The sequence below is a fragment of the Megascapheus bottae genome, chromosome 12 (assembly GCF_031878675.1).
Source record: "Megascapheus bottae isolate mThoBot1 chromosome 12, mThoBot2.hap1, whole genome shotgun sequence".
Classification (NCBI taxonomy): domain Eukaryota; kingdom Metazoa; phylum Chordata; class Mammalia; order Rodentia; family Geomyidae; genus Megascapheus; species Megascapheus bottae.
This window is the reverse complement of record NC_143520.1, coordinates 9732544-9751051: the sequence shown is the minus strand read 5'-3', so window position 1 is coordinate 9751051 and position 18508 is coordinate 9732544. Positions and strand designations below refer to the sequence as shown.

General features: G+C 39.3%; 1 pseudogene; it reads right to left on the bottom strand.

The window, feature by feature from the left end:
- Window positions 1–203: 203 nt before the first annotated feature.
- LOC150056195 (small ubiquitin-related modifier 2 pseudogene) lies at window positions 204–5523 on the bottom strand (annotated as a pseudogene).
- Between the last annotated feature and the right edge of the window lie 12985 nt (window positions 5524–18508).

Below are 18508 nucleotides of genomic sequence, written 5' to 3'. Positions count from 1 at the left end.
AAAAAAGAAAAGCAATGTGCTCGTGCACATACACCAGTTACTTTATGTACAATAAAGGAATGGGGAAGGGGAAAATGAAGAACTAGAGAAAATCATACTGTGGTAAGCAGGAGGTGGTGGAACCAAACTGCAGTTTTCTATTTAAGAATGTATCCTTGGTCTATAAGAACAAAGTCCTGGAGCAAAGTAGCAGATTCCCTCTTTTAGTAGACACCTCCTGTCTGCTGCTGGAACACATCAATCCTATCTTCATCCTCCATTTCCAACTGAGCAGGTGTGTCTGTTTCATTGATTGGCTGCTCATCAAATCAGAATCTGATCCACCTCATTGACAAACCCTGTCATTCACAATAGGCTTTCATTAGTTTACTAAGTGGTGTATGCCTCTTAATCTTAAATTGCACCCCAGAACCATCCTGCCCTGCCCCCTTCATATTAATAGGATTGTTGTTCTCAGTCTTGACTCCTTCCTTGGGCTTTTCATCGAGTCTCCTCAGATGTTGCTTTACAAATGAGGTCCCTGGTCTGCACCGAATGAGCACATAGGCAGCGCCCCAGTGGCTGGAGGAGGTGCGCGCCACACATACATTTTTCACTGTGTTCAACCAGGCACCAAGTACTTATCACACAGGGAGGAAAAAGGGAAGGAAGGGAGGAAAGAATGAAGGAATGAAGGATGGAAGGAAGGTCAGAACCAAGAAACAGAACTCTAAATATTTTAGTCAATTCCTGACACCCAAGCTGGCTTTGCCAGGCGTAATCAATAAATAAATAACTAAAAGATATGCTCTACCAATCTCTAGCTCTTGGATGCTTCCCAAGGTTTTAGAAATGACCTTTTTACATTCTCTGATGGGCTGTATATTACAAAAAATGATTCTAAGGACCCGAGGAGGAATTCCTGTAGCATAGTTCTGGTGTGCAGTTTGGTGTAAGGATCTGTAAGCTTTCCACATTGCCCCAAAGGCTAAAGAGTAGCAGAACCAACAACCATGAAGATTTGGGGTTGCAAGAACATAAATGATAATGTTCTTGAATCAAATGTGGCTCTTTCATGTCAAACTATCATCATTATTTTTTTAAATTCATCTGAGTCTATCAGGCAATTATGGGTACATTTTTATGCTCTAAGGAAAATAAAAACACACACAACTAATGTCTAGAAGGGGGTCATTTTGCTCTTTAGTTTTTTCACAGAATTGGACTAAATCATGGCAATTAGTGTAACGGAAATGTTTACAGCAATCTCTGATGGCAGTTTCACTAATGTAATGATTTAGCTCAAGCCAAGTAAAACATGAACATGTATCATTAGGATGAATCAGAATCCAAAGCAAAGCAACTTTTCACATATAGTAATTCAACATACATCATCTCATCAGCAATACCAACTAAAAAATTAAGGATATACAATTAGTCAATCAGACGGTTCCTGAATTAATTAATTAAGCAAAGAAAATTAGCAAGCAAGGACAGTACTACATCCAGCAACATACTTCTCCCTCCTAGAAAAAATATTTTCCATTAATCTTAACCTAGTTATCCAACAAGCCACAAGACTCAACCCAACACCAGAGACACCAGTATTTGAAGCATCTTCCAGATCAGCTACTATGTTGATGCCCCATAAACTCATCTTCTAAAAGGTCTCTTGGTTTTGTTTCTATCTCTGAGAATTATTTGCTTTTTTTTAATCTGCCTGGAAAAGCCACATCTCAAATATCCTCCAAGGATTTAATCAAGGGTTGTCAATGGAACTATGTTGAAAAAGTTAAGTGCACTCCTTATCAGAGGGGAAAGGAAGGAATTCAGGAATTCAAAACTTAGATTGCAAGAAGACATCATCTTTGTTTTCTTTCCTTTTTTTTTCTTGGCAGTATTGCAGCTTGAATTCAGATCCTTGTACTTGCTAGGCCAGTGCTCGACCCCTTGAGCCACACCCCAGCCTTGCTTATTTTTGCTATATTTTAGGTAGACTCCTATGGCTTTTGCCCAGGGCTGACTTTTGACAGCCATCTAGGGCTGGCCTGCAGTGCAGCTGGGATAACAAACAGGACTATCACTTATTAATTGAGTTGATATTCTCACTTTTCCCCTAGTTGGTTGGTCTTGAACTTAGGTCCTCTAGAGTAGCTAGAACAATATTTTATAATGATAAAGAAATATATAACTTAACCTCACAAAGTTACAAAACACATGAAGCAACAGCTAACAATGGAAGAGACAGATTAACAATTGCACAATCAGTTTTGAAGCATTCTGTTACAGCCAGCCTCTAAAGAAAATATTAGAAAGGAATAATCAGTAACATAAGAAAGTAGGATAGTATATTGTGAAAACCCACATACTCTTATTAAAGTATAATCCTAAAAATCTCTTCACTATTTTAAAAGTATACACATACTACATCATATATCTGCAAATACAAAAGTATAAGTGCAATAACAGTGGTAACCTTTGGGATAGCACTGAATAAACTTACTCTCTCCTCTATATTTTCCTATATCTCCTCATATTGAACTATATTATTATTATTATTGCCAGTCCTGGGTCTTGAACTCAGGGCCTGGGCAAAGTCCTTGGACACTTTTGCTCAAGAGTAGTGCTTTGCCACTTGAGCCACAACACCACTTCCAGCTTTTTCTGAGTCTGTGGTACCAGGGAATTGAACCTAGGGCTTCATGCATGCTAGGCAAGCACTCTACCGCTAGGCCACACTCCCGGCCTGAACTATATTATTTTTATTGTCACTCAAAACTATATTTAAGCTCCACTTTTGAAAACAAATTTTATATACATAAAAGTGATATTACTGGTCTACAAGATCAGACAAGGACTTATTGCTAAATGAACACACGATCAAGGCACAACAAATAGCTTGATATTTAGGTTTGGAAACCAGACTATGCAAGATGCTTTTCAATTCCTTAATTTAATCAGCATGATTCTTTCTTTAATTAGCACTCTTTCCAAAGGAAATCAACATTTGCTTACAAAGACACAGCACAGCATCCCACTTTTATTGTCCGGGAGACTAGAAGACAGTAGAAGACAAATTTACAAAGAGCAGTTACATGCTGTAGCAAAGAGATGTTATCCAGTCAGTTGACCTGGCTCTCTCCCAGGCACTTAGCCCAGACACCAGGACATCTCCCCACAGAGCCTTATAGTATTAAACTGGTAGCAGACAGCGAACAAGTTTGAGGACCCAGTACACAGAGTGCTCAGGGGGTAAATTGGGTAAAGAAGGATAAAGGAAATGTCCTGTGGACAGAACCCAGTAACTGGGGAGAGTGGAGAAAATTGGGTAATGCCAGGAAATGAACTGAATCCCCCTGCCAACCCCATACCCCTTCTAAACTGGGGAAATCCTGGGGATTTTTAAATGTAGAACCACTAATGGCAGAAAGCCAATTTAGACAAATGAAGGAGTTTGCCCGAGGTCACACCATTCACATATATATGGACTAAAATCTGAGGTCAAGCCTGTTTTCTTTTAATTTTCCCCCAATTTCAAAGTGTCTCAGTGGAGAAGTTGAGTCAGGTGCCATTCTTTCTTCCACTCTAGACCCCCAGGACACCACACAAACTGCTGAGGGCAGCAGCTACAGATGGTGTTGCTCTTCCAACATCCTGAATACCAACATTTCAGAAGAAAAAAATACGACAAAACTATATCCTAACTTATTCTAGTACTTCTGAAAAAAAAAGACAAAAGCTGGTGCTTCTGACTCACATCTGTAATCCTAAGGTCTGAGGACAGTGATTCAAAGAAAACAAATCCAAGACACTTATCTCCAGTTAACCAGCAAAAACCCCAAATGGAGGTATGACTCAACCTTGAGCAGAAAAAGCCAAGCAAGAATGCAAGGGTAGGGATTCAAGCCTTATTACTGAGGTGGGATGGGAGAGTGGGGTGGGGGATAGAAGGAGACGGAAGATGACAAAGGAACAAAGGATGAAGAGGAGAAACCAAGGCAGTTGTTAGGATGTTTAACTGATGAAATCAAAGTTATGGTTGAAGACTATTGTTAAGGATCAGAGGGACCTCCAATTTGCTCAGCATCCAGAGACATTGCTCCCAGTGTTATGCCACATGGCCTTTTCCTTGTGTTACTATAGGCAGATTTGATTTAAAAGCCTGTTAGAAGGCCAGAGGGGAGGCAAGTGCCTGTAATCACAACAAAGGCAAAGGCAGGAAGGTAACAAATTCAAGGCCAGCCAGGTTTGCATAGCAAGACAAAACACAAATGTGTATATGTGTGTGTGTGTATACACACACATATATGTGCAATCATTATGTATAATTACTAAATGAAAAGTGTTAGGAAAAGAACTAATAATTTTAGCCCCTTTTCAATTCAGATAAATACTTCACAACAAAAATAAAGTAAAAGAAATATTTCAGCATTGGTTCGAAAGTTTAGATCAAATGATTCTCAGATTAAGTATTGTTTCTACCTACCTTTGCAACCGTCCAACATGCTAAATCTTTAAAATGAATGTTCATTATTACAAGAGCTTGCATTGTACCTGAGTGATTTACTTGCTTTCATAGTTTTCTAAAATGTTGTCTGATCTGCAAATGGTTGCACAAGGAAGTTACAAGTTATCATGTCCATTTATGCGTCCACTGCATCTTGACCACTCACCACTTTTCCTTCCTCCACTACCATCTACCCTCCCCAACAGCTTCCTAATTCATAGATGATTTACAATTCAGGATTTTGTAATAACAGTTGTAATAAAATGTTTAGGATGAATTTATTTTACAACTTAGATCTGTATAATGAACAACTGATTTTTAAATTTTGCATTAGTGGGGTTGTGAGCTCAGCCCCTGTACTTGCCAGACAGGTGCTCTACCACGTCAGTCACACTTCCAGCTCTTTTTACTTTATTTTTTTAAGTGGAGGATCACATTTTTGCCTATAGCCAGTTTCAGATTGTGATCTTTCTATATGCAGCCTCCTTTATGGCTTAGACTTCATGCTCAGATTATTGATTAAGATTAAGATTCAATTTCATTAACTTTATACCTGTGCAGGCCTTGAACTCTGATCCTCCTGATCTCTACCTTCTGAGTAGCAGGGATTACATAGGCTTGAGACTGACTAAACTATGGAATCAGTTACTACTGACTTTTATTTATTTGTTTTTGTCTGGGGGGAAGTAATAGGGCTCTACCACCCAAACCACATCCCCATCCCTAGGTCAAATGAAAAATCACAAATGCGTAATGTGTTAGTTACAGGACTGTCCATTTAGATATGTCAGGTAGGCTAGGAAAGTCTCTTCAACAACACAAAACATTACCTTCAGAAACATTCTGGATGCTATAGTCTTAACAAAAATTTTTATTTAAATATTATAATGCTGTAAAAAAAATGGTAAAACCATTGGCTAGAAGGCTTAGTTCACCGAACTAAGGGGCTCTACTTCCACATTCTCCAGGAGGCCTTACCTGAGAGCCTCTCCACTCACCACAGCCCACCTGGCAAACAGAAGTACAGCTAACATCATTGTGTTTGTGCAGTGATCTGGGCATTAGTTCAACATTGCTTGAGTTGATTTGGGGTTTGTTATCATATATACTTTTCCAGAATATAAGGATGACATGTAAATTTGTTAAAAACATTAAGTTGTATCAAGCAATGAAGAACTTTTTCTTTTTCTTAAGTTTAGTCATTTTAATAAAAAAAAAACATTGCCGAAGAAGTATATAACTTAAACAGCACCTAAATGTAACCTATTTTAATTTACACATATTACTTGTGTTGGGCTTTTTTTAAATTTTTTATTGTAATTAATAAAAGGGTTACATGATATTTGCCAGATAGAAGGTGCATAAATTCACATACATTGATACCCTTTCACATGTCTTGGTACCCATTGCCCTCCCCCCCACCCTCCCCACCCGTCTTGGTTTTCCCCCCTTCCCTATCAAATTTCAAATAACCAAATACAAATAAATTCAATATATCAGATAACAAAGTGAGATACTGTAACAATATGAGATAGCCAAGGGACAGCAAAGGAGATGAGAGACAACATAATATATTAAGGACAACAATCATTCGTTATATGGCTTTTGTTTCAATATCCTGGAGGTCTTTTCAATTAGCTTCATACTATATGGCCTTATGTATCAAGATTTTGCTCTATTGCAGATCTCTGCTAGTAGAGCCCAAGGTTTCTACTGATTATGACGAATGAGGGAAACCATTGAGCCTAAGATCCTTTGAATCTGGCTTACTTCACTTAATATGATTTTTTCTAAGTCTTTCCATTTCCTATCAAATGGGGCGATGTCATTCTTTCTTGTGGTGGGCTTTTGAACATCATAATGCATTTCATCATAATGTATTCATACTGGTGTATAATGTACTTTGATCATACTCTGTCATTACCCTCTCTGGTCCCTGTTCTCTCTTTTTCTCAACTAGCAAAGGACTTTTTCCACTGGAACAAGGCAGATGTTTTGTAAGAGACATTTTACACTTTTCCTTCAGTTTGAAGAGTTAAGTCCTAATCATTCTTAGGTTCTGGTCTCTCTTGCTCCTTCTCCATGGTTAGATGAAGACTCTACAGGGGGATATATCTGGCTTGGGGACAAGAGTAAGATATTTGTCATGGAAAAGAGATTTATAACTATTTTGTTGCATATGCCAAGGGATTCTAGAATATACCGGAGCAGAAATTCTTAGCATATGGTTGGAGAAATGGATATTCATCCAGTCATTATTGAACCCTGACAGAAACATACTCAGACATACTCAATTCATCACCCTGCCTACTTCTCTAATTGCAGGATTGACAAAAAAATGATCAAGAACTTTCCAATAGAACAAATTGCACTATTAATAAGCACTGAGGGAAGCCTCACCCTAACTCCTGCCTGCCAAAATCATAGAGCAAGGCCTAGCACATGGATGAGAGTCTAGGCAAGACAAATTACTCAAGTGTGGTGTGAGACATTTGGTTTTTTTAAGTTCATTAAAACTGCAAATTAGTTTAACTCTGAGACACTCACAAAATGAAATCAAGCGTGGTAGAATTCTTTTTTTTTTCAAGGTCTAATGAGGAGAATCATTAACAAAGCTTGATTGTATCATGGAAAGCACCTGAGCACGCTTTGGGGCGCATGATGGTTGATTCAATGTGTCTTTACAGTTTGAGTCTACTCCCTCGGGTATAGATTAAGGAACTGAGACTCAGAGTGGCTCAACACTTGGCCCAAAGTTTCCCCGCTTATTAGGGATTGGGTGAAACAAGAATGTGGGGTTTTCCCCAACATCTATGAAACACTCTTCTAAGGCAGATCTGGTTACTGCCTCCCTTAGGGGGTCTCCAACCCCTGCACTAATGCCAGCTGTAGTTCCTACCAGGCCAAAAGGTGTGATTGTTTCCTTGTATCTTTAGACCACACATAATGTATTATTCACCTTTTGATCCAGAGTCTAGCACAATACTTACTAGATACACAGTAATACTACTAATAGCCTGCCAGTGGGTCACTGGTTCATGTCAGGCCCATGCTACCTGCCAAATACATTACTTTGGTGCCAACTAGATGCTCTGAGGCAAGTACTATCACTAGATTGTCCTTTAATTCAGGAACTGTCCTCTGAGAAGAGGACAGAATGCCAAGGGCCTGGCAGAGCCTTGATTTTTTCTCAGTTCTGGCATCACTCCAGAAATCTTAGTTCTGTGAGTGAATGAAGGGATGAATGAATGAGCTCAATGTGAGGTACTGTGCCCTTAACCTCACTTGGGCTTTGTCATTTCATAAGTGCTGACCCTGCAAGAAATGAAGCAATTGACTCCTTCTGTCTCCACAGCATAAAGTGGGAGGTCAAACATGTGAACAAACATGCTGGGAAAACTTGTCAGTGTTTCACCCATCAGTAGTGAAACTGCTTTATAGCTTCCATGTTTTGAGGTGCTCAACATCTTAAAACACAAATACATACTGGAAATAACATAATTATTTTATGTGTTCAAACTTGGCAATGTAGCCCATGGCCTCAGGTAACCTCCCCTTTGAGAATAATGTCAAAATGTAAGTGTTAAGATTGCATAAATATGATCACAGCAGCAATAGGTCTTTTGTGCACGCCTGGTGAAAACCCCCATTAGTCTTAAATTCACTCACTCTCGTTTATTTGGAAAAGTGTTGCTATTTTTCCAGGAAAGCATTTATTATAATTAATAATCATTAATTAGGACCGGGAGGGTGTGGCTTACTGCTAGAATGCTTGCCTAACACGCATGGAATGCTGAGTTCCATTCCTCAGTACCACACACACAGAAAATGCTGGAAATGGTGCTGTGGCTCAAATGACAAAGTGCTATCCTTGAGCAAAAGTGCTCAAGAACAGTGCGCAGGCCCAGAGTTCAAGCCCCAGGACTGGCAGTCAGCATCAGCATCATCACCATCATCATCATCATCATCATCATCAATTACATTAAATGTTTATTTCGACCCCAAAATGTCATTGAGGCAAGAAAATGACTTTTCTATCAAAGTTATCCCTCACCCCACACCCATTTAACAAACTAGAGACCCAACTGGTGGAGTGAGCAGAAACAATAAAAACATAATGAATGCCCAACTTCACTGTTCCTCAATTCCAAAAGGTTCTACAAGCGGCAGCTACTGAGAAAACTACAGGGTTAAAGCCAAAAATGATGCCATTCTAAGTTTCCAATGGGGTGTCCCTAAATGCAGTCCCTATATGCAGAAGGAGGCTGTCCTTACAAGCTGATGAGAAAATTTTGTTAAGAGGCAATGGTTACAACTCACTCAGTCTAGATCTGGAATGTCCCCAAGGGCCTCTGTTAGCACCATTAGCATAAATTCGTTGTATGAAACACTATGTTTCACCATATCAGTTTGATACATGCATATCACAAAATTTGATCATATTCATCCTCCCATTAGCCTTATTTGTCCTTGATCAACTTATCATCTTCCCAGACAGTCCTCCTTCCATATCCATGTCTTTTTTGCCTCCCTAGATTCCACATACGAGACAGCTATATTGTTTGTCTTTCTGAATCTGGCTCGTATCAGTTAACATCTAGGTCTATCCATTTTTCTACAGTGACACTCATTTATCATCCTCCTCCTCTTCCTCTTCTTTCTCTCTCTTTTTCTTCCTCTCTCATAGTATAGGGATTGGAATGCAGAGTCTTGTACTTGCTAAATAGAAGCTCTACTATTTGAGTCATGCTCTTCAGCCCTTTTGACTTAGTTATGTTTCCAGTAAGATTTTATGCTTTTGCTCAAGACCGCCTAGACCATGATCTTCTCACGTATGCCACTCACATATCTGAGATGATAAGTGATTATTATCATATCCAGCTTATTTATTAGTTGAGCTGAATGAGTCTCATTAATTTTTTTTTGCCTGGCCTAGCTTCAAACTGTGATCCCCTGGATTTTAACCTCCTCAAATAACTAGGGTTATAGACATGATCCATAATATCTAACCCCATTCTACTTTATGGCTGAATAATACCACACACACACACACACACACACACACACACACACACACACACACACACGTGGTCTGTTGCCAGGTAGGGCTGACAACTATAAGTGCAGGTCACTATAGGTGATTAAACCCTGAAATGAGTGCCTTAACCTCAGATGCACAAATCCTACCACATAAACACAAAAAATGTATTTTTTTCTTTTTCTTTTTTATTATCAAGGTAATGTAGAGTTACAGTTACATTCACCAGATAGTAGGTACATTACTTCTCACACATTGATATCCCTTCTTATGTTTTTGTCTCCCTTTCCCTTCTCCCACCCCCTCCAAATCATTTTGTTTTCCCCCTTCCCTTTCCTATTTCAAATAAACATATATACAATATACCAGGTAACAAAGTCAGATACAGTAACAATACGAAATTAACCAAAGGGCAACAAAGGAGAAGATAAATAACATGGTACATTAAGAACAACAATCACTCAAGACAAAACTCTTGTTTCCATATCCTAGTGATCCTCTCATTTAGTCTCATATGACCTTATGTATCTAGGTTTTGTGCTATTGTAATCCTCTGCTAGGAGAGTCCTAGATGTGTACTAATTATTACAAATAAGGGAAACCATAGAGCCTATGTTCCTTTGGGTCTGGCTTATGTCACTTAATATGATAGAATTCTATGCTGCCTTCAGAAAGAATGACATTGCCCCATTGGTAAGGAAATGGAAAGACCTGGAAGAAATATATTTTAAAGGCAGTCTAGTATAACTCTTCCAAAGGTCAACAATTCCATAATAACAGACTTCAATAGTAGTGAACATTATGGAATCCCAAAGAATTAAAAGAATGACTAATCAATATAAATATAAACAATCAACAAAATTAAAGAAGACATAAACAATGCTCAAATGAGTTATGAGAATATAAATAAACAGCTGAATGAAAGAAGGAGATGAAAGAGGAATTTAATGGTGAATTCAGGATATGAAGATCCCAGAAAAAGAAAGCCAGGCAACTGTGACTCAAGCTTATATTCCTAACTACTTAGGAGGCTGAGATCTGAGGGTCACAATTCAAAACCATCCCAGAAAAGAAAGTCCAAGAATACACTACCAAAAAGCCAGAAGTGGAGCTGTGGCTCAAGTGGTAGAGTGATAGCCTCAGGTCTCAAGCCTTTGATTTAAGCCCTAGAACTGGTGTGCTCACATGCACATGCACACACGTGCATACACACACAGAGACACACACACAATCACACATACACACACACACATGCAATTCTGAAAAAAATCAAATTGAAATTCTGTAAAGGATATTAATTTTTTAAACCCGGTTAAAAATCTTAAAAATAGATTAGATCAAGTAGAAAAAGAATAACACGGCTTAGCCAGGTGCCTGTGGATCACCCTAGCTTCTCAGGAGGCTGAGATCTGATGATTAGATTTGAAGCCAACCAGGGCAGGAAACTCCATGAGATTTATCTCAAATCAACCACAAAAAAAGTTGCAAATGTACCTGTGGCTCAAGTGGTAGAGTACCAACACTGAGGGGGGAAGGGGGGGATAAAAAGTTCAGGATAGTGCCCAGGCCCAGAGTTCAGTCCCAGAACAGGAAACAAATCAGGGCTTGACAACAAGATAGACGAAGTAGAATATTCAGCGATTTTTTTTTTCAGTCTTGGGACTTGAATCCTGGACCTGGGCACTCTCCCTGAGCTCTTCAGCTCAAGGCAATAGCTGGAGCCACAGCGCCACTTTCAGTTTTCTAGTGGTTAATTGGAGATAAGAGTCTCACAGAGGGGCCTGGAGATTGGCCTAGTGGTTAAAGTGCTTGCCTAGCATGCATGAAGACCTGAGTTCGATTCCTCGGTACCACATACATAGAAAAAAGCCGGAAGTGGTGCTGAGGCTCAAGTGGTAGAGCTCTAGCCTTGAGAAAGTCCAAGGACAGTGCTCAGGCCCTGAGCTCAAGCCCAGGACTGGCAAAAAAAAAAAAAAGTCTCACAGACTTTAGTGCCCGGGCTGGCTTTGAACCATGATCCTCAGATCTCAGATTCCTGAGTAGTTAGGATCATAGGCCGGAGCTACCATGCCAAGCCAGACAATAACTCTTAAAAGTAGAAAAATATAAACAGAACATAAAAGATCTCTCAGATTCTTGGATATCATTGAAAAGACCAACCCTAATAATTACAGGCATTGAAGTAGAAAAAGTATAAGCCAAAGGCAAAGAAAACATAATCTATAAAATAATATCATATATTTTCCCAAATGTTGAGAATTAGATTACTCTTCCAGCTACAGAAGGCATTTGAAACATCAGACAGACAAGAACAGGTATATTATAGTTAAAACAGTAGTATACAGAATAAGGAAACAATATTGAAAGCAGTCAAATCACAGAGAAAGATAAATCCATTAGAACTAGAACTAGAACTAGTGAAACTGAAAGTAAAATCTGACAACACAGACTTCGAACCAAAATTAGTCAAAAAAGACAAAGGACATTGCTTTAAATTGGTAAAAGAAGAAAAATTTCATGAGGTTAAACAATTGAAAACATATACATTCCAAACATTGGCATACATAATTCCATAAGAAAAACATTACTAGGAATGCAAGCACAGATAAACTCTAACACAATAATATGGGAAAAATAAGTAACCCACTTTATCCAACAGACAAGTCACCCAGATTTTAAAAAAGAAATCAACAAAGGATTTCAGAATTAAATGACACTAAAGCTCAAATGAACATAACAGACATCTATAAAATATTCCACCCAATCACAAAGAGAATATATGTTTTTCTTGGTACCCAATGGAACATTCCTTGTTATAGATCATATTTTGGAATATAAAACAAGTCAAATGTAATAAAATGGCTTTCTGTGTTTTATCAGCTCACAATTCAATGACACTAGCAATCAATTGCAAGGGAAATTACAGAAAATATACAAAAACTTGAAAATCCATCAACACACATTCATTAATGAGTGGATCATCAAAAGAATAAGAAGGGGCAGAGCACAGTCGCTCATGCCTGTAATCCTAGCTACTCAGGAGGCTGAGATCTGAGGACTGAGGTTCAGTCATCCCAGGCACTAAAGTATGCGTGTGCATACACATGTGTGTGCGTGTTCATGCATGCACATGCACACTCAAGCCTCATCTCAATAGAAGAAACTGGGTATGGTGGTGATACATCAGTGACATCCCAAGTACAGTGGGATCCCATCTCAAAAGAGCTTAAGGTGCATCATCGGGTTATTGAGATCTGAAATTTTTTAAGTGTTGGAGATCAAATCCAGGTCATTGTGCATGGTAGACAAATGCCCTACCACTGAGCTACATCCTCAGCCCATCTGCACTTTTCATATAGGCACTTATTGCTGTAAGCTCAGAACTGCCTTCTGTATATCTCACAGGTTCTGGTAGTTGAGCCTTGGAATTTTAAACTTTTCCTGCTGACTTCTTCAGTGATTCACTAATGGTTCAAAACTATATGGTCTAGTCTCTATGTGTTTATCTATACTATGCAGTTTCCCTTTGTCTTAATCCTTAGCTTTATTCCATTATGATCTGATAAGATTTTCAAACAACTAATTTCAAATGAAACTTTGAAGCATAATCCATTTTAAATTGGAGATTATCAATATGGTATATACTATATAACACAACTATAAAGATAGCCAGGCTATCTATGAAATTATTATTGTAAATTCTCTTGAGAAACAAATGTAAAGTAGATGCACATTTCTCAATGTTACTCATATTATAGAAACATGTTTTCTGTCTTTATATCTTGGAACACCCAGCCAAATGTATTACCCATAGTAGACATTCCAAAAATACTTGCTTATTATCACATTAAAGTAGATAGTCTTCAGGATGTATTTTTCTACTAATAAGAAATAGTTAGATGAGCTTTATAACTATATAAGTTGAGTTGTTTTTTTTTTTTTAAAAAAAAAAAAGGGAAATGGGCACTGTGGTGCTTCTCAGTGATAGCGCACTTGCCTAGCATGTGCAAGGCCTTGGGATCAATTCCCAGCAATGAAAAACATTTGGAAGTTGTTACATAACGTATGAGAATCTATCTTCAAGAAATTCTTCTGGCTTTGTTATCTTGTCAGAAGTGCTAGTGTTTTCCTCATAGCTCAGCAACAGCAATGAAAATGGCACAGATAGCACCAAAAATGTACTTCAAGCACAAAAAACCAACAATGAAAAAATTACATGCAAATCTCCTGAACGTGACTCAAACCTCTCCCTGTGGAGAAGACGCTGTCCATCTCCATCTCTCTTCAGTCTGCCAGTTTCCCAATCACAACACACACACACACACACACACACACACACACACACACACACACACAGAGCTTTCATTGAACAGGAAACTGAAAGGCTGCATTGAGGGTGTGGTTTAGGCCCAAGTGAATCTTACCAGATGCTGTCACTTGAAAGACAGATGCCATTCTTGAGCCAAGCAGAAATTGAATTACTGGCTCAGTTAACTGAATATTTTAGTCACAACTTAGCAAATGAAAACATTTCGTGTTCAATTTAAAAAGCCAATCCTGAAAGAATGATGCCTATTCATGTTTACCCTTAATGCAACTATCTGTTCAGACTGTCTAGCAAATTTGTTGTTATGTCAATGGTTGTAGCACACCACATGATCTCCATGAACTCGACCCTTCTCAACATAGCACCATTTAAAGTCTTCTAAACTGATATGTTTATGATCTAGTGTTTTGGGATATAATGCACATGGTTGTGACAAAGCAAAACCTAAGAAACAACCGGAACTTACCACAATGAAGGATTGCTGTACCTCCTTGGAGTTTCCGCTGGTCAGTACTTTAATGGTTGAACTGAAGAATAACTAGCAGTGCTTCCCCTGTTAGCTTAAGCTGTTGTCTGGTGGCCACACAAAGAGAGACCGCCTTGCTGTTCACACAGATGTGGCTGAAAAGTCTGCACATGAATGCGATCTTTGTTAAGCCATTCTTCTCAGACACCATGAGAACTTATTTCTGTTGTTAACCAATTCCCCTTCTGAAAGCACAGTTTAATACGGTGTTTTATATCAATAGAGAGTACCAGGGTACCTTCAATGAGGAAAACATAAAGCTACATTTGAATCCCAAAGCATCTAGTATGAGAACGTGCTTCCTGTAAATCTTGTGTGTGCCTAATATGCTTGTGAAAAGATAGACATAGTCAAATGTTTCAGTTGGGTAACTGATCGTGGGATTGGATGTTAGACAGTGTCCCGACGAAGCAGCAACAGCCATTAAAATGCTGTTCTAGGTTAGAAATAATTCCAAATGCCAGGACACCCACTTTGAAGGAAACAGCATGCTCTCATTGCAAGTTGGGTATTCTGATGACAGGCACCTTTTTGTTCTACTTAGAGACGTCACCTCAATAGCTACAATTATGGTTTCCCATTCTAACTCTCCTTCAAGAGTGAACCCTCTGTCTAGGGTTCCCATCTTCTCCATTCCACTCATAGCTTCATGATCTCCTCCAAAATGATCAAAACGTCTTCATATTTTGCCTCTACCCTGGCATAATTTTCAAGAACTTCCTGCCAAATCCAGCAGGAGTACAGACACTAAGGTTCCAAAGCAGGGAACGAAACTGTGTTCTAGTTTCAGTGTCTTAACAGATCTAGAAACGACTCTGGAAATGTAATGGATTTTCTAAAACAAACATTTTTATTTCATGAACTTAACTATGTAACCCTTCATTCGTATATGAAAGCCCTCACTCTCAATTTAATGGTGCCTGGAGCGAGAGCGTTAGGGAGGTCATTTGATTCCGATGAGGCTGCCAAGGTGGGCTTCATCATGCAATCTGTGCCTGTAACAAAAGACATACTGGAGCATTATTATGCTCATGCATACGTTCACTCACCCTGTGGTCTCTCTGTTACCCTCGCCTACTTGTTCTGCCTAACACAAGCAGTGTTAGTGAAGTTGTCCTAAAATCCTTTCCAGCTCTCAATTCTTTGAATTGATGTGTGATTTCTAAAAATCTGCTTTGGTTGATATGGGCAGTAGATGGCAGGAGATGGATGCTAAGTGTGGAAGGGATGAAATTGTTAGGATCTGATCATGAGAGATAATGAAATAATGCGAAACTATCCTAAATAAATACTCAAGTACTCCCTGAGTCTTACTAGGGGAGCATAAAACCATGACCTCTTTAGATGTGGTATCACTCTGACCACTTTCTGATTCACTGGCCAACTTTTTCGTGCTTCAGTTCTGAAAAATTAAGTAGGGCCCTTGACCTAAAGGTTACGATATTGACAAACCAATAAAGCAAAAGATGGCTTTGTTGTCTGGTATATAACATCAACTGTTTCTCAAATATGTGTAAGTTATGAATTACAGAGGTTAGGTAAGCTATTAACAAAGCTGGTGACAGGCTAATAGGGTAGGTAGTATGACTGGGTGGGCTGACAAAGCCTGAAGTGCATGGCTTGGGGCTGGCAGTGGAGCTCAGTGACTCGACACTGAGGGTTGCTTTGTCATCACCTATCCTCTCCTCTCGACCCACTCTATTATACACCCATACATACATCCTTGACCACATCCCCAACTATTCACACATGAAGTAAAAAACTATATAGAGACAAAAGTAGATCAGTGGTTACTGCCTGCTCAGGAGGAAGGATGAGGAGAATTGAGATAAGGAGGGGAAAAATGCACTGGACCTAAACAAATTACTTTTCTTTTGGTAAAGACGAAAATGTTCTAATATTGGCTGGGCGCGTGATCAAGCCCTGGGTTCGATTCCTTGGCATCACCTACACAGAGAAATCCAGAAGTGGTGCCGTGGCTCAAATGGTACAGCACTAGCCTCGAGAAAGCCCAAGGCCAGTGCCCAGGCCCTGAGTTCAAGCCCCAGGACTGGCGGGGGGGGGGGGAAGGTTCTAATATTAACTCTAGTAATAAATGTACTTCTCTATGAGTATAGAAGGACCTCTGAATTATATTCTTTTTTGTTATTATAAAGGTGATGTACAGAGGGTTTATAGCTACATAAATCAAGAGTACATTTCTTTGTGTAAAATGTCACCCCTTCCCTCACTCTCTCCCAATTTTTTCCTCCTACCCCCACCCACAAGTTGTAGAGTTCATTTTCAGCACTGCACAGTGAGTACCACTGCTGCTTTTGTTCACGCTTCCTCCCTCCATTGTTGTGCCCCTCTTACATTTCCAGGGACAGGTTAATGACAAACAAGATAAAAGGTAAGTGTGAGAAGTAATGCACCTACCACCCGAAGAATATAACTGTAACCCCTCTATACGTTATCCTGACAATTAAAAAAAAAACAAAAGATAAGAAAAGAAAAACAACAATGAAGAAAAAGCCCCTCTTGTTTCCATTTGAATTATATTCTTTAAATTTAGTGAATTGTGTTGTAATATGTGACTATTACATATCAATGGAGCTGTTTTAAAACATATAGAGACATAAAAGTACCTCTCTCTATATTAATATAATAGCTATACCTGTATATACCTGTATTGATATATAGATAGATAGAGATATATAGATATATTTGGGGCCAGGCATTATGGCACATGCCTATAATCCCAGCAGTCGACAGACCATGGCCTAACAAAGCCTAGTAAAGTTAGCATGGAACAAAAAGCTGATGATGAAAAGACTGGGAGGTATGGATTATGTGGCAGAATTCTTATCTAGTATGTATGAGATGCTAAATTCAACAAAGATAAACCAACAAATAAGATAGCTGGGTTGAGCTGAAATGTCCACTGTTGAGGGTCTTATAAATAAGGAAGCTATGAAAGGATATCAGAGCAGTTAAAGCCACACCTCATGGGCTATCATTATCAATGAGGAAACAGATGCCCACTCATGGTCCCTGGGTGGGTTTCCCCACTAAACTTTCCCTCTTTGGAGCTCCAAGTCTCAGAACCCAGGCTTCATAAATGTCCTTCCACCTCCTGCAGAATAAGCCGAAGCAACAGCGCAGTAGCAGGGCCCCACCAGAATGAACTTGATGGATGACTCCATGCAGATGGGGTGGAGGAGTGCATCAAGTCTCAGGCACTGCGCTGAGGCAGGCAGCAGGGTCCTGGCTGCCTCTCCCACGAGGAAGGCATTAACATGCAGATCTAGCAGTACACTTTCCCCTCATCCTCACAACCCACCTCCTGCCAGATTCTCATCCAAAATTCTAATTAATAGCAAACCATATTTTCACACAGCTCTGGCAGTTTGAATATGCAAAGTGTCTATTCAGTGTTCCGGAGACCCTGCACACCCTTTCAGAGCACAGAGCTCTCTCTGTGTGAGGGCTCTGGTATCTGAGATGGAGACCAGTGCCTCGCAGCCATGCTCCCTGCAGCATGGCAGCTGTGCTCCCCAAAGCCAACAAAGTGGGTCCCGTGTGCAGAAGGCATGGCTCAGCCACCAGCCACCATCTGCCTGGTTGGTGGGTGCAGACCCTCAGTACAGGGAGACAGCTGCCCTTGACAATGGGGAAAAAACAGCATTTCCTCCATGCTTTTGGCAACAAGGAAAAACAGTCTAGAGAAAGATGAAAATTGCTGCAAATTTCAGATGTGGCTGCCATTATGCCTTCTCACAGCTAAATGATCACGCAGAAGGCTGGGTTGTGTTTAGCAACTGCAACAATTAGGCACATTGATATAGAATAAGACGCTAACAAGGCTAAAAGACTATTGTCCTGGACAAAAACTCCCTCTCACAGAAACTCCCAGAATAAAGGGTTCTTCTCAAAAACAACAACAACAAAAAAATCTTTGAAGACCCATCTTTTTAAAGTAAAATTACTATCACTAATTACTTTGTCATGAGCGCAAATAAAAATTACTTTCCTCAAAACTTCTAAGTCTAAATAAATATCTCTAGTTACGAAGATGTCCATGTAAATTCTAAGTGATTACTCTCAGGGAAGTTAAGAAGTACCAGGAAAACATTTACCATTTAGTTATTT